This window comes from Bombyx mandarina, chromosome 15, assembly GCF_030267445.1.
Source record: "Bombyx mandarina strain Sakado chromosome 15, ASM3026744v2".
Classification (NCBI taxonomy): Eukaryota; Metazoa; Arthropoda; class Insecta; order Lepidoptera; family Bombycidae; genus Bombyx; species Bombyx mandarina.
Genome location: NC_143221.1, coordinates 15,182,043 through 15,195,304, shown reverse-complemented (window position 1 = coordinate 15,195,304; position 13,262 = coordinate 15,182,043). Strand labels below are relative to the sequence as shown.

The following is a 13,262-nucleotide window of genomic DNA, read 5'->3' as shown; positions in this document are numbered from 1 at the left end:
GGGTCAAAATCATGTTCAAAGATTACGTTGCATACTAACATACATACGTCTGAAGCTAATTAAAAAAAAAAAAAAGCGTATTAAAATACATTAGATACTTCGAAAAGTATATGAGCGAGCGGTGCCTTGTATTTAGCTTGTAACTTGCGGTAGCGACGGCCCGAATATTCACAAATAACTTCGCCTTTATTTACGAAACAGTCACCGTTAATCGCGTTCAGTACTCTGTACGGTATATATACATACCGTCTGTAGTGTCGGTAGTACGTACATGTACTAAGTATTAGGTGCGTTCAGTATCACTGAGTTGCGGTCAGCTATGAACTTCAGTCCTTCAGTCTGCCGCGAACAGGCGATGAGACACACGCCTGTTAAGGAATTTTACAACGAATGTATAAAACTTCGCGCTGTGAAATGTGTGTCTGAATTTCTTGCGATTTGTGCAGTGGCTTTTGTTCTGTGTGTGTGTGTGTGTTTTTTATTTGAAAAAAGGTTTAAAAAATTCGTGATGTCATTTTGAAAAACGTTTCCTATTAAAAGGTTTGCTTTTTATTTATTAATGTTTTAATTTTAATTCGTGTTTTTTTTATTATTTCTATCTGTCTAATTTATTTATATCACTTCTTTTCTAACTAAATGAAGCATTGTGTCGTGATACAAAAGTCAGGATTTTAGGGAACATCGGAGTGATTGTGGACCGCTCTAGCTCGCTGCTGGCAGCCCCATTCTATATTTTCTTGTCAATGGTTTGGGCTTATGTGACGAATGACAAATAACACTTATGACTAACTGCTAACGTAAGCTATGAAAAGAGACTCGAGTAAGTATCGGAGTGTAGTTTTTAAAAACACGAATGTTTTCGAAGAGTTTCGTGTTTAAGCCCATTGTACGTCTAGCAACGTGTTATCAATTTCTCATTATAGTTAATAATCATGAATGTAAATAAATATATGTAATTTAAAAAGAAGCGGTAGGCAGCGGCATTGAATTACGCTCACCAGCTAATGGGTTGTATGTTGGTTTGTCTATAAAGAAAACAAAAAAATAATAATTTTAGGTTCTATTCGAGGTATAAAGAAAATAAAACTGGAGGCTTCGCAACAACCCACGGTCGTTCGGTAACGTGCGAACTTATTGTGGTACACGTCATTCACGGTTGTTTGCATAAGAGTTAGTGTATTGCGCAAACGAAGGCTCTGAGATCGTGGTCAATGAATGATAAAAAAATATGTTATTTTTTTGTACGTTATTACAAAGTTAAGTCATACACTGTGTGCATTACTAATAAAAATCTTACGTTACGGACGTTTATTCCCGGTTAGGGTACCCCTCCGCATCGTCCCATTAGGAACTTCGTTCCATAAGTCGTTTTTATTAATTTAAAAGATGAGGTGAATTACGTACCAAACGGGAGCGCAGTGTACGATTGTCACGGTGATACTCAACCATATAGGCCTTCGAAATGCTCTGACAGTAATGATATATAGTTTTATTATAGTTGTATGATATTAACAGTGTTTATAATGTCTTCTCCTCGCACAAATCGGTACTTGACTCGTCAAGCGTCGGTTTTGTGGTACTCGTTGGCGACGGATCGTGCCAAGCGATACTTGACTTTATGATTTAGCCAGCTTGTAGAAGGAGGTATCGGTGCGCACCAAGACTTCGCTGTCGAGTCGGAGGCTCGGAAGCTCGAATGGCCTCCTAACTCTTTCGTTTACCCTCCTCTTACCCTAACCGGTGCCATCTAGGCGGGCTTCGGATAGCCTTCCGACTGAGAGGGCTGGTGGTCGTGACGCCGACGATCGCCGGTTCGGCGTCCCGAGGGGGAGGATGATGGGAGAGATGTGCTCCGCATTAAATGCTTCACTTTTCCCCCTTTGTCTTTTCATGAGTTCCGTCTCATGCGAGGTTTGAATGTGGGTTGTTGAGCGACAGAAGGTTTTAGTTAGTTCGACCCTCCATTCCCAGTGGAGGGCCGAAGTTCGGCGATTTCCTCCTAACCAAAAAAAAAAGGATAAGACATGACGAAATTATAAGGATTCAGTTTTTTTGGAACTCAGTTGACTAATTAAGCCTAAAATCGCGATATTTTATAAAATTGTAACTGATTGCTGCGCATAATATGAGTTCGTTAAAAACATCCTGAACATTATCATATGTTCTACAAATAAGTTCCTCAGTGTCAGGTCCAGATTTGTCACTGGCAATTAGTTTGCATCATCAGCGACGGCGAGCATTTAACACCAGGGCGGGTGTCTCATACGCCTTTAAAGGCAACCCAAAACGGTTTAATCTAACAATACTAACGAGCCTCACTTTGAGAGTTGGTGGTAATTGAGGTCATAAATTTATATTCCTCTCAACGATATTGCTAACAAATCACAAATACATTTAGCTCTTTCGTTGAAGTGAGTACAAACCACGGTTGAATGTATTCGCGAAACTGAGTACAACATATCGATTCGCATTGATACCGTATCAGAATGTTGCGATAACCCGAACCGATGATAAACCTCCGTAATGGACTCCCTTCATACGACTCATAGACGAGAACGGAAACATAGAAACCACCATAAACAACAAGAAATTGAATCTAATAAAGGTGCAATGATTTGTTGTTGCCTTTTTTTTTTTTTTGTTGTTGCTTAGATGTGTGGACAAGCTCACAGCCCACCTGGTGTTAAGTGGTTACTGGAACCCATAGACATCTACAAGGTAAATGCGCCACACACCTTGAGATATAGTTCTAAGGTCTCAGTATAGTCACAACGGCTGCCCCACCCTTCAAACCGAAACGCATCACTGCTTCACGGCAGAAACAGGCGGGGCGGTGGTACCCACCCGTGCGGACTCACAAGAGGTCCTACCACCAGTAATTACGCAAATTATAATTTTGCGGGTTTCATTTTTATTGCACGATGTTATTCCTTCACCGTGGAAGTCGATCGTGAACATTTGTTGAGTACGTATTTCATTAGAAAAATTGGTACCTGCCTGCGGGATTCGAACACCGGTGCATCGCTCGATACGAATGCACCGGACGTCTTATTCTTTAAATTAGCAAACTACGAAATGAATGCGTTTCGGTTTGAAGGGCGGGGCAGCCGTTGTAACTATACTGAGACCTTAGAACTTATATCTCAAGGTGAGCGGCGGCATTTACGTTGTAGATGTCTATGCGCTCCAGTAACCACTTAACAGCAGGTGGGCCGTGAGCGCGTCCACACATCTGAGCAATAAATAAAAAAGAGAAAAATAAAATAAAAACGTTCTGATAACTTTATTAGGTGGCATTAAAACAGCGGTATTTTCCCGTATAATATTAGAATGATCTCGAATTTGTTTTTTTTTATGTCCCCTCGGGGGAAATCGATTGCTAGCAAGTAGTTGATACTATTGTATTATACTATTATTAAGATACTTTTTATTTTTATTTTATTCCTACCTATGCTGATAGCCTTGAGAGGCTATTTCAGCTTCTCCTTGACGTGTAGGTGAGCTCACGGTTCTCAGACCGGAGTGTTGCTAACACTGCTGTCCCTAGCAAGGGTAGTGCTTAACAGAATCTACTACCAAATTGGAAACGCGACTCACTGAGAAGATTCGGCGAGAAACTCAGTAGGCTGTCCATAATGATACAATGTATTCTGTCCATTATGATACCATGTGTTATATGAAGGATCGAATACAGCCGACTTAGTTGTGAGTATTTGGCGTCACCCATTGACATGCCTGACTCGCTCACGAGTCACGAATGATTTTCAGCCACTTCAGCTTCCAGCTTTTATATTTGCTAGGAATTCTGTTTAAGACGTCCCACTTTGAAGTAGGAGAAGCGTCCGGCGATTTATTTCCACTCATAAGAAAGGGACATGGTCAAATTGCTGCCATAATTAAACCATAAACTATGTAATAGTTGATTGACGGTTCCGACTTTTTTTTATTGCCCTTGTAGGCAGACGAGCATACGGCCCACCTGATAGTGAGTGGGGACCGTCGCCCATGGACTTCAATAATGCCAGGGGCAGAGCCAAGCCGCTGCCTATCGGAACTGTGTCTTCTTTTCTGAAAATGATCATCTCTTTTATGGCTTCATGGTATACTTATTACTATTCAATAAAACGTTGTATGAACATAATAGTCTATGTGCTTTTTCCAGTAAAACCCAATAAATACAACTTAACAAGTAACAAATACTACTGGTGGCAGGACGTCTTATGAGTCCCCGCGGATGCTTCTCACCACGCTGCCTATTTCTGTCGTGAAGCTATAATGCGTTTCGGCTTGAAGGGTGCGGCAGCCGTTTATATGTATTTATCTATTAAGCAAGATTGTTTTAAGTGTCAAATTAAGCACCTTAACAGATCGTTTTATAACAAAAGCATATCTTCTAATATATAAAATTCTCGTGTCACAATGTTCGTTCCCATACTCCTCCGAAACCGCTTGACCGATTCGAAATTTTTTATGCATATTCAGTAAGCCTGAGAATCGGCTACTATCTATTTTTCATACCCCTAAGTGATTAGGGTTGTCCACCCCTAACATATTTTTTTATTATTTGGACTTTTTTTTTTGTTATAATGAGGTATTATGTGGTTGAATGAGGTTTTGTTATTTTTATTATATACTCCCTCATCGTTCACAGCACTACATACCTCTTTCACTCATTTACCACATCCTTACACACTTACAATAAGTTAGTTTTTTTTTTCTACACTAGGAATTCCCTAGAAATTTTATATATGGCAAAACAATGTTTGCCGGGTCAGCTAGTTATTATATACAATAATAGAGGGCACATATTCTAAATAGTACTCGTATAGTTAAAAACATTCATTCAGGATATGAATAATATTGACATTAACCACTAACAATAGACCGAGTTGAATCTATACTAAATGTTGTTTCAAGCATATAATTTTGACAATCATTCGAAGGGACAACTAAAGTAATGTGGGCGGAATTGTTTTTTTTTTAAATTCCGAATATAAAATGAGTTAACCCAAAATCTATTAGTAGTAAAAACATGAATATCGTGGAACATTTAGGCGAGTGTGTTTTTAGAATAATTAAACTCCCAAATTTTGTTACGTTGCTAAGTCAGTCATCTAAATAGTGGAAGGTCGTACCTACTGGTTTATTTATTTATTTATTTATTTATTTTATATTACTTAGACGAGTTAACGAGATCATACTCAACCGGTGTAGTAAATTACTTACGGTACCCAACCACATCCAATATTAATGCCAACAACACCTACCATGAGACAAGATTGAAGACTTAATTACATTTTATGGCAGTTTTTTCACCATAAAAACCGGTAATGGATGAGTGCATTGCGGCAGGAATAGGCAGAAAGGTGTTACATGACCGTAGGAGTTCAAAATACGCCCAACCACCAGTTTATGAGAACTACAGATTCAAACGCATAGCAGCAATGAAAGTGTAATTAATTCTAGACATAAATCGTACTGAGAGGGCGGGAGGTCGTGGCGACGATATTCGTCGATTTGTCAGCCGTAGTCAGCCGCGCGTAGTTCGTTTCCAAATGATTCTTGTCCACCTGATGGTTGTCTGGAAGAAATCGCTCTTAGCGATAAGACCGCCAATTGTACTTTTTATGTGTTTAATGTATCGCACTGTTTATTTGTTTTTTGGTGCACAATATAGAATACTCCCTCTCTCTCTCTCTCAGGTTGCGGAGGGAGGCTAGGTAATTCAACTTACCCACTGCTTGCGACCTTTAAGGCCAGACTTACCCGAAGTCCAGAAGTCGTCCTAATAAAAGGCAGACGTAAAAATATTTCCTTCTAATTTCCTCTTGTGGTTTTTTACAGGTCGTGTCATAAATTTTCTACTTCGAATCAAACAAAGCACAGGGATAAGCCAGGATCAGATACACTGCGATAACAAGCTTAAAATTGTCGTCTTAATCCAGATTATATGACACAAAATAAATACGTTATATAACATAGGTTAATTGTTTTATGATAAGAAATTCATTAACCTGATTTTTATGTAATTAAAACTGGTCGATGATAAGAATATTAGTATTTTAATCGTAGTTCGGGATGTATTTACAATGCAACTGAATCTTTGGCTTTGTGCCTTAGGGTTGCGGTGATATTAACGGTGTTAATGCCAGATGGACTGTGAGATCGTCTATCCTATCAAGAGTCCTAACTCGCACGTTTCGCCGTCGAGTAGTAAAGGCTGGGCAGAGAGCCGACATCTAGTTTCCTTGGGGTAAAGTCTTAGGAGAGGCAAGCGAGCTTGTTCTTGTGCTCTCTCAACCACAAAAACGTACTCGCGGTAACCCTTTCCGCTGGTCCTTCGTAAATCTATTTATTAATACGTGAAGCAAAAACTTTGCACCCCTTTTTACGAAAATTGCGTGGACGGAGGATTTCCCACACTTATAGAGAATATAGAGAAGGAGTACAGAATGCTAATATTTTAAAAAAAATATGCATTAATAATAGATTAATTCATTAAATAAAAACATTACACACACTGCCATGTATTTGACACACACCCATATATAAATACAATTTGACTACTGTCAAACTTTTGTCATTGCATTAAAGTCTGTGGTCAAAACATAGACTTATATAATAAGTCAAAATGAGAGTAGATTAATATTGTTTATCTATATTAATGTTTGTCTATAGTGTAGTATTGGCGAAATCTGTGATTATAAAAGTATGATAGTATTTGACAATAGAGCCTTAATAATGTTCAAAGTTATGTATAATTTCAATTAATTATAGTCGAATTTCGACTACAGCGGGACCACTAGTGTAAGTATACTTGAGACCTTAGAACTTGTATCTCAAGGTGGGTGGCGCATTTACGTTGTGGATGTCTATGGGCTCCAGTAACCACTTAACACAAGGTGGGCTGTGAGCTCGTCCACCCATCTAAGCAACAAAAAAAAAAAAACTGTTAATTCAGGTCACTGTTAAACGTCGACGCTACTATGTATGCACTGACGGATCCTTGAAAGCACATTCATAGCTAGTCGATGTTCATTCGACTAGCTATGAGGGGTTTTCAGTCGTTAAATGGTCTCTAACACTTGAACCTTGAAGTCGTCTTGGCCTAAAGGATAAGACGTCCAATGCATTCGTATTTAGCAATGCAACGGTGTTCGAATCCCGCAGACAGGAACCAATTTTTCTTATGAAATACGTACTTGTGAGTCCGCACGAGTAGGTACCACCATCCTGAAGCAGTAATGCGTTTCGGTTTGAAGGGTGGGGCAGCCGTTGTAACTATAATGAGGCCTTTGAAGACCGACTGTGAGCTCGACCATCTATCTATGCTATAAAAAAAACAACGTCGCACATTCTAATACTTATCCCTTCCCTTAGATACGGATGAATGTATCCTCAAAGGGAAATCCCTGTAAAGACACCGTAACGTCATCAGCCGTACATGGGAAAAAAAGCAATTAGAAATACTTTGAAAATAGGTTGTGGACTGCAGATACTATATAAAATACGAGACGAATGATCAACTTCCTTAATGACGAGTTGTTTGCTTTGTAAACGTTTCGAAATCTGTGTTTACCATAATGATTGTTTGTGGTGACTCATCAAAATTTTTGTTTGCTAATTTTTATATTATTATTACATATAATTGTATCCAAATGCGTGGGTTTTTTTTTTAATATTTCCTCCTTCCACACTTCGTCGATACGAAAACGTTCAACTACTACCTGTTCATAAATTTAAGAAAACTGTCAAGGAACGTTTGTGCAACAAGGCATATTATAAAGTTAAGGATTTTTTACTAGATGGCACTACGTGGGAATGAGGCGTTCGCTCCTGGCCTTTTCATTTTTCATTTTTCATTATTATTATTATTTATTTGAATTGTATTTTTTTGACTTGTTTTATCGTATACTGTAATATGTTTTCTTGTTTAAAAAAAAAAAAAAAATAGTTGAGAAAATACAAAAAAAAAAAAAAAAGCCCGCTGAGTTTGTTTCGCCGGTTCTTCTCAGGACTGTGGCTTTTTTTGGAACCGGTGGTAGAGTTAGCATTTTCTTTTACATTTTGACATTCAACAAGTGTGTTTTTGATGGCATCCAAGTTGAAATAAATGATTTTGAATTTGAATTTGAATTTGAATTTGAATACATCATATCGATATATTTTTTGAACAATTTAAGATAACAAAAAGATTAAAAGACTACTTTTTTTTTCTAGATTTTTTTTATTTATTTACGAATCTGTCAGTCACAGAAACAACAATACTTTTATTACGGAAAACGCAGTGTTTAATTATTTGTCACGTCCGATCTAGTTTGTTGTTGAAATAAATAAAGACAGCTTAGTCCATGTTGTGTAGAGCGTGGACTGTAATTTGTGCTGGTCGCTTCAATAATTCGATATATTCAGAGAGAAGGTTATTTTTATTTTATTTTAATGTAGTTACAACACGTGCACGTACGACCTGAATTGTTGATTGACTTACAATGACTGTTGTCAAAATTATAATTCTATTTCAGAATAAAAAAAAATAGTTATACAAACTTCATGTTTAGAATTGCTCTAAACCAGTGATTCTCAACCACTGTGCCGCGGCACTTTTGTGTGCCTCCAAATTTCAAAAGTGTGCCGCCAAATTTTGCAAATATATAATAATGTTAATATTATTATATAATATATTATTATTATATATAATATTATTATATAAATTATATCATTTAAAAAGAAAAATATTTTTAACATGAATATATATTTAAATCCACAAAAAAGTTAATTATTTTATTATTTGCTTTGCAACGCGGTTTTTCTTAGTGCCAAATTATGATGAAGCGGCGTGAATGGCAATAGGAATATGTCTCAAGTCGGCGCACACTTGCCACTTCTGCGTACAAAACGTGTTGTTTTAGTGATAGTTGGGATTCACAAGGTGTTGCATAGTAGTTACTGCACCTTTTCTTTCGTTAAAATTGGCAAATGTATGTGATTCGGTAGTAAGTAAATAATTTTTATCTTTTTCTTTGTGTGCCGCCAAATTTTGAAATCCTTAAATATGTGCCGCAACAAAAAATAGGTTGAGAATCACTGCTCTAAACACATGTATCAACGACTGTACAAGACGTTCTATCTATCTCATTAGAACGACAGTTACAATGTCGTTCAGTACTTATATGTACAGTTGAAAAATTCTTGAAATAATTGTTGGCGCGATTCAGCTTCATGTCAAATTCCATCTTTTTTTTATTGCTTTGATGAGTGGAGGAGCTCACAGCCCACCTGGTGTTGAGTGGTTACTGAAGCCCATAGACATTTAAGACATAAATGCGCCACCTACATTGAGATATAAGTTCTAAGGTCTCAAGTATAGTTACAACGGCTGCCCCACTCTTCAAACCGAAACGCATTACTGCTTCACGGCAGAAATAAGCAGGGTACCACCAGTAAAGTCTATTGCATACGCATATCTATCTATATTTTTATATATGTCGTGGTTAACGACTTTTAGTAATATTAAGACGTTGTTTTGACTATTATTTTAAATGATGAAATGTTGTTTTGATAAATATCACAAAATGTAGGGTAGACTCCGTAACGCCACAGTATAAAATGGCGGTACGTGGACAGAGTCGTGGCCCTCATCATACGAGACTTCTTGTCGATCCGTTCGTTTCGATATCGAGTAGAGGGAACTCGCTCTCGTCCCCGTCATCTGACTGCCGGAGTCCCGCAAGGCTCCGCGCTCTCCCCGTTATTATTTAGTTTGTATATCAATGATATACCCCGTCTCCGGAGACCCATCTAGCGCTCTTCGCCGACGACACGGCTATCTACTACTCGTGTAGAAAGATGTTTCTGCTTCATCGGCGACTCCAGATCGCAGTAGCCACCATGGGACAGTGGTTCCGGAAGTGGCGAATCGACATCAACCCCACAGAAAGCACAGCGGTGCTATTCAAAAGGGGTCGCCCTCCAAATACCACTTCGAGCACCCCACTCCCTAATAGGCGCGCAAACACCTCCGCCGTTAGCACCATCACTCTCTTTGGCCAGCCCATACCGTGGGCCTCGAAGGTCAAATACCTAGGCGTCACATGACATTCCGTCCCCACATAAAAACGGTACGCGACCGCGCCGCGTTTATACTAGGACGACTCTACCCAATGCTTTGTAGACGAAGCAAACTGTCCCTCCGTAACAAGGTAACTCTCTACAAAACTTGCATACGCCCCGTCATGACGTATGCAAGCGTAGTGTACGCTCACGCGGCCCGCACCAACTTGAGACCCCTTCAGGTTATACACTCCCGATTCTGCAGGATAGCCGTCGGAGCACCATGGTTCCAGAGGAATGTGGATCTCCACGATGCCCTGGAGCTCGACCCCGTCAGTAAGTATCTACAGTCGACATCGCTGCGCCACTTTGAGAAGACGGCACGACATGAGAACCCTCTTGTCGTGGCCGCTGGAAACTACATACCCGATTCTGTAGACCGAATGGTAAACCGTCGACGTCGCCCAAAGCATGTTATCACGGATCTTCCTGATCCATTAACGGTGCTTTTAGGCACTACAAGCACCGGTCACCGTCCTCGTCGAACCCGTCGCTTGCGACGAAGGGCTCGACGAGCGAATTAACCCACAGACACAGCCCACTGAGTTTCTCACCGGATCTTCTCAGTGGGTCGCGTTTCCGACCCGGTGGTAGATTCTGTGAAGCACTGCTCTTGCTAGGGTCAGTGTTAGCAATTCTCCGGTTTGAGCCCCGTGAGCTCACCTACACAAGCTAGGGTAAGCTGAAATAGCCTCTCAAGGCTATCAGCATAGGTAGAAAAAAAAAAAGAGTCGTAGCATTCCGTGTCAGACAGTCATTCAGTCCGTATCAGACGGTCCGTCCGTCTCAGTCAGTGAGTCTCTGGCAGTCAGTCAGTCGATATGTGGAACGAAACTGTCGGTTTACCCTGTCATTGTGAAAGTTGTGTGTGTTGAGTTTCAATAATTATTGTCCAAAAGGTTTTATTGACTTTTTTTATAAACTGAGTTCAACCAAATACGAGTGATGACGGAAACTAACGCTTAGCCATCCCTGCCGCCGCGCGACGACATATATATATTTGCGGATGACTGCTTATGGGTAACAATTTAATATTTTACATTAATATTTTATCGTTACTAGTTGGTGTCCAGGACCACTAACATCCGAGATCGAGCTGTCTACAACTTTGGCATACAGTGTCTCCTACCTGGTGGCATAGTCCGCGCGTGTCAATAATCAAAGAGCACCTTCTTTTTTTTCCTAACTAAGTTGAGAGCCTTGAGAGGCTATTTCAGCGTAACCTTAACTAGTAGGTGAGCTCGCGGGGCTCAAACCTGACGACGTTGCTAACACGAACCCTAGCAAGAGCCGTGCTTCGCAGAATCTACCACCGGATCGGAAACGCGACCCACTGAGAAGTCCGGCGAGCAACTCATTGGGCTGTGTCTGTGGGTTAATTTACTCGTCGAGCCCTTCGTCGCAAGCGACGGGTTCGACGACAACGGTGACCGGCAAAGAGCGCCAGCGTTCCTTGTTTAACGTTCTGTTAACCATAAAGCCCGCCGAATAAAGCGTGGGGGGCTGACGCTCATCTGACGGTGCTGCCATCTAGCTCTTTCAACCTAGTTCAAAAAACGACTGAATCCCGAAGAGTTTGACAGTATACGTAATGTTTGAACTAATATAATTTTTCATTTCGTCCTCTAAGGTTGCCGTTAGCATTCAATTTCAAATCACCTAGTGATCATCAAATCTGTTAATTACTATATCTCGTAATGCATCACAAGCACGTGTTTGATACTATGATGACTTACAAACAAACATTATAAGAGCTCTTATCACTAGTTTTGTAATAAAGATTAGCGCATACTCGTTTAAATAGTGATACACAAGTAAAATATTCTGCAAATAGCATTATCTAAGGTTTCCGCGGCGACAATGTACGATCCAGACAAGATTACAATACTATAATAAATTGTTTAATGTAATTAACAAAATTAAGATGTAGAATGTATTACAGCAATTATTTTGTGACGAAAATTAAAAAAAAATCTTAAATATTATAATTATTATTTAATATAAATATTATTAAATATAATGTGTATTTTTTTGAGGCCCAGAGTGGGTATACCTATTACCCAATTAAATTAAGATTTCGACCTCATGTGAGATTAAAGAGCTCCGGTATCTACTTAGGACCTGGAAGGCCGAGGTTTCGTACTCCGGTCTGTACAATTACAAACTCCAGGGCTCTGATCGGTAATCTTTCTTCGGTTAGGGTAAGCTTTTTTTTTTTTTCCACGGAAGAAAATCGCCGGATCCCCATCCGCGCGGCAGGTGGGGTATGTGGGAGTTGAACCTCACTAAAACTCCTGCCGCTCACAACCGGCGCCCTACCTCGGACCGGGCCGGAGCCCAGTCGGGGCTATTGAGACGGCGGGACAGGGTTGACGCAGAGCACATTACATCCATCCCACCGTCCCACGGACGCCGGACCGGCGGCCGCCAGCGACACGACCACCGGCTCCCTCGTTCAGCGGGCCGAGAGCCTGCCTTGATGGCGCCGCGTTACACCTTCCCCCAGAGCGGTCGGGGGAACGCGGTCTACCATCACCCGGCTTCCTACTGCGGGTGAGCGTGCAATGCACGCCACCCCACGTCTGGTTCTCTCCCCGCACAAAACGGGTGGGACCCCTAGCTCTTAGGGGGCCAGGTCACGGATACGACCCCGGTCCCGACCCCCTGCTCGGCGGCCGCGGGTTTCTGCGTAGTGAGGAGAGCTTTGCCTCACTCGCCCCGCCGCCTCCTTCTGCGAGATGGTGCACTCGCAGAAGTCGAGCATAGCCTTCCAGGACTCATCGCCACCAAGCATCGACGCCACGACGCCAAGCAGCGACAAGTCAGGTCCTATCTTTGCGACCAGGACACGGCGTTGCACCTCCCAAGCGGGGCAGACAGCGAGCGTAAGCTCCGCCGTGTCCAGGTCGTGTCCACAATGGTGACACCTCGTCGTCGGTTCAGCCCCTATCCGGCGCAGGTACTTCCCGAAGCATCCGTGCCCGGTCAGCACCTGCACCAGACGAAAGGTGAGACGTCCTTCGCCACGATTCACCCAGTCATCAAAGACAGGGTAAACCGCCTCGACGGTCCCTAGCCCCCACGTGGGGTAGGCTAATCGCCTCGACTAGGGTAAGCTTGGGCATTCTTTCACGAAGGCGGATGGTGTTAGC

At 41.2% G+C, this 13,262-nt stretch overlaps 1 protein-coding gene across 3 annotated transcripts in view; it reads left to right on the top strand.

Moving 5' to 3' along the window:
* The first annotated feature begins 288 nt into the window (after positions 1-288).
* LOC114249948 (adenylyl cyclase 78C) overlaps positions 289-13,262 on the top strand; it is a 134,123-nt gene continuing 121,149 nt past the window's right edge. Inside the window, exon 1 of one of the 3 annotated variants that reach the window (XR_016324145.1) lies at positions 289-540. The gene's annotated coding sequence lies outside the window, so the exon portion shown is untranslated. The remainder of the gene's footprint in view (positions 541-13,262) is intronic. The other 2 variants (XM_089732683.1, XM_028183674.2) reach the window with 2 other exon arrangements.